The 4,225-nt window shown below is 46.1% G+C and overlaps 1 protein-coding gene and 1 non-coding gene across 3 annotated transcripts in view; both read right to left on the reverse strand.

Moving 5' to 3' along the window:
- Nucleotides 1-4,225, reverse strand: part of Stox1 (storkhead box 1) — a 56,708-nt gene that overhangs the window by 42,240 nt on the left and 10,243 nt on the right. The window lies entirely within an intron of this gene.
- Trnaa-cgc lies at nucleotides 3,385-3,453 on the reverse strand. Its single transcript has one exon. It is a non-coding gene; the product is annotated as a tRNA-Ala (tRNA).

Consider the following 4,225-nt stretch of genomic DNA (forward strand, 5'->3'; position numbering starts at 1 on the left):
GTTTTAAGAGACAGCCTTATTCCTCCATCTGGCCCCTAGTCTGTGAGCTGCTTAGGATCAGAGTTTGAGACTTTTTTTTTTTTTTAATATTTCGTTGTTGTTGTTGTTATAGATGGACACGATGCTTTTATTTTACTTATTTATTTAAATTGTAGATGGACACAATGTCTTTATTTTATTTCATTCATTTTTATGTGGCGCTGAGGATGGAACCCAGTGCCTCACACATGAAGGCAAGCACTCTACCACTGAGCCACAACCCTAGCCCCAGGGTTTGAGCCTTTTGACCCTTGGTGTCAACTGACCATCCAAGGCCTGAGCACACAGTAAATGCTCCTTGTATACCTGATAGGTGAGTGTGTGAGCAAGGGAGGCCCCGCAGGTGCAGCTTCTTTAACAATGCCCCATGAAGGGAAATGGCACTAGAGAACCCAGATGCATGTGCAGGACTAGGGGAAAGGCCCAAACACACTGTCTGTGGAAAATATCCCAAGTAACTTCAATGCAAGCTTTTGTCTGCTCTTACCTGGGCCTCCTGACACAGGTAAGGGGAAGCCAGTGCCGAGCCAGGAAACCTCAGCAGTCAACAGAGCCAAAGTGAGGGAGGAGCTGTGCACAGCTGAATAGCCAGAGCCCAAGAGAAGTGAGAGGACGGGCCAGGGGGCTCCCAGAGACTGAGCAGCAGGGCTGGTTCCAAACTCAGGGCAGGGCAGACCTCCTTCTATAGCACTACACACAGCACAGCAATGGGCTGTGGACCTGGCCAGCACCAAGGAGTCTACAATATATTAGGAAGAATGCAAGATAGCAGGAAGGATGATATAAATGGATAGACTGATCTAGGACAGGAGAATATGCCAGGCTAGTAAGAATTAGCATAGCCCCAGGGAAGACAGGCTGTCTGGAGAATAAGAATCCATATACCTCTTTTCTTTTCCCTTCATATTAGAAACTGCCATATTCTGAAGTTGACTGTACCAGGCACTGGATGAGCACTTAGATAACTGATCTTCACAACAATCTGAAGGGGCTGGGGTTGTGGTTCAGAGGTAGAGCGCTCACCTCGCATGTGCAGGGCCCTGGGTTCGATCCTCAGCACCACATACAGATAATAAATAAATAATAAAGTTTAAAAACTTTTTTTTTTTAAATCTGAAAAGTAGCTATTCTGTCCTCAGTTGTACCTATGCAGGCAATGAGCCTAAGAGTTAAGTTACTAGCTCAAGGTCACACATCTATAACTGGCAGGGAAGGAATTTGAATCTGCGTGTTTACTACCTAGAGTGATTCTGGAAACTTTTAAAATACAGTTTTCAGTCAGGTACGGTGGCGCATGCCTGTTATCCCATTGGCTCGGGAGGCTGAGACAGGATGACTGTAAGTTCAAAGCCAGCCTCAGTAATGGCGAGGTGCTAAGCAACTTAATGAGACCCTGTCTCTAAATAAAATTCAAAATAGGGCTGGGGATGTGGCTCTGTGGTTGAGTGCCCCTGAGTTCAATCCCTGGTACTAAAAAAGAAAGGAAGCTGGGTATGGTGGTATACACCTGTAATCCCAGTGGCTCAAGAGGCTGAGGCAGGAGGATCAGAAGTTCAAAGCCAGCCTCAGCAATTTAGTCAGGCCCTAAGCAACTCAGGGAGACCCTGTCTCTAAATAAAATATAAAAAAGGGCTGGGGATGTGGCTCAGTGGTTAAGTGTCCCTGGATTCAATCCCCAGTACCAAAAAAAAAAGGAAGGAAGAAAGGAAGATTAATCTAAGTGGATCTGATGGAATCAGTCAAAAAAATTTAAAAACAGAATAGAGGCTTTCTAGGTAAAGAAGAAATTCCACCTATGAATGGCAGCTTTAGCCCGTGCCTGACAGTTATAGGCTGCCTTTCAGGAAAGATGCCTCACCTACTTGAGTTTGATTTCAGACTTGTCTGCAATCGCACAAAGCCAGTTCCCTGTGATCTCTCTCATACTGGTCCTGTTTCTCTGTTGCACCCTGATGGATACAGGAAGGAAGTTGCCTTTCAGTTGTGGGGAGAAAGGGGAGGCTTAGACCGGGACTGGATTCCAAAGAGCCTTGAGGTGCATGTCAAAGGCTCTGGACTTGAATTGGGTGCATGGCCATTGGCCCAGCTACTCCAGAGGCTGGGGAGGGTTGCTTGAGCCCAGGAGTTTTGAGGCCAGCCTGGCAGACCAAGTTTCAAAAATAAGTCTCAGGGTGCTGGGGTTATGGCTTAGTGGTAGAGCATTCGCCTTGCACATGCAAGGCCTGGGTTTGATCCTCAGAAACCACATAAAAATAAATAAATAAAACAAAGTTATTATGTACAACTAACAAAAAAAAAATTAGTCTCAGACCAAGTTTCCAAAAATTAAAAATTGAAAAAAAAAAAAAAAACAGAGCCATGAACTTTTCCTAAAAAACTAAGGGGAACAGAATAACTTATTTGAGCAAGTGAAGAGTGGAATGAGATCTGTGTTTTAGATGTCAGGAGTCTGCAGGCTGGAGAGTGAAGTGGATGGAGTGCAGGGGACAGACAGGAGAGCAAAACAACCAGGAAGATGGAGCCACAATCCAGGTAGGAAATGGTGAGACCTTGGGTGGACAAAGGTTTAGGACGGGCATGAGAGATACAGAGGAACTAAGCCTTGTGGGACTTGGTGGCCTAATGACCTGGGGCACCGGGGGAGGGGGACGCAATCCACACTGATTTTCAAGTGATTGCCTCTTTTCATCCTATTGGACCTCAAGGATACAAGGCAGCAATTAGAAGTGTCTTCTCGGAACCACCAGCTGCTAAATCAAAATGTGAGCAATTGCTCACCACCCAGATGCTACATTCAAATCATCCATCTTGGGAACAGCAGCATGACCACAAGACATCCTGCTGTAGCCCTTCAGCTTCCCTGAGGAGAAGAGGGTTAAAGGCAGCATCTGGCAGAACAAAACTAGAAAAACATGGCTGAAGAGCCTGGGTGGGAAGGAGGGGGGAGATGATGGCAGGGGTATGCTCAGAGCAGCTGTTTCTGCCATTTCCCAGGCCTTAGAGGGCCTAAAGGCCCGGTGGGAATCTGACAACCTCCTGAGGAGCGTGAGTGCCAGCACCGACTGGCAAGAAATACCAGAGCCTTTGTGGGAACCTGGGAGGACCAAAGTGGAGAGGGAGTCAAGAAACTCAAGCAGCACCAGCCACCTCGTACCCTTACCACCTAACAGAAAGAAGGGATAATCAGGCTCCTAATGACTCGAGAGATGCCAAGATGTGTCTAGAAGGAGGACAAGGTAAAACAGAGGCATTTGTTTCTAGTGATTGTCCAAACAATCTTGTCATGGCCATTAGTTTCTCTATGGCTTGACATTTCTCACCAACAGAATGGCATTTTATTTTTTGTGGTGCTGGGGATTGAACCCAGGTCCTTGTGCGTGCGAGGCAAACACTCTACCAACTGAGCTATGTCCCTAGCCCCCAGAATGTCATTTTAAAAGGGGAGAAGACAGGAACTAAAAACATTCACTCATGGGCCAGGAGCATCGGTCCATGCTTTGAATTCCAGTTAACTGAGGAGGCTGAGGCAGGAGAAGTATGAGTTCGAGACCAATTTATCGAGACCCTGTCTCAAAAAAACAATAAGAAGGGTTGGGGGTGTAACTCAGTAGAAGAACACTTGTCCCAGTACCTCATTCAATCAATCAAATCATTTATGGGATTTTGTTTTCAGTAGTGGGCTAAATTCTATTAGATCAACCCTTTTGTAAATATCACTGTAATCTTTGGACCAAATGGTAAACACATTACCTATTGAAGGTCCTGGAAACAACCCAAACCACTGGAAATCAGAGGCAATGGGAAGGGAGAGACCCGTTTTGGAAGGGAGTACTGGTAGGTAAGTTTCATTTTTGTGTGTGTGTGTGTGTGTGTGTGTGGTGCTGAGGATTGATCCCAAGGCCTTGTGCACTGAGGCAAGCACTCTACCAACTGAGCTATATCCCCAACCCAGCTTCACATTTTTTCATAGTTCTTCACCTGGAGGAAGTTGCCAGTAGCAGTCAGGAAAGAAGCTAAATTTTGGTAGAAACTCAGAGTCTTACTGACTTTAAGAATCTAAGGAGGGCTGGGGATGTGGCTCAAGCGGTAGCGCGCTCGCCTGGCATGCGTGCGGCCTGGGTTCGATCCTCAGCACCACATACAAACAAAGATGTTGTGTCCACCGAAAACTAAGAAATAAATATTA

The sequence above is a fragment of the Marmota marmota genome, unplaced genomic scaffold (assembly GCF_001458135.2).
Source record: "Marmota marmota marmota unplaced genomic scaffold, marMar, whole genome shotgun sequence".
Lineage (NCBI taxonomy): Eukaryota > Metazoa > Chordata > Mammalia > Rodentia > Sciuridae > Marmota > Marmota marmota.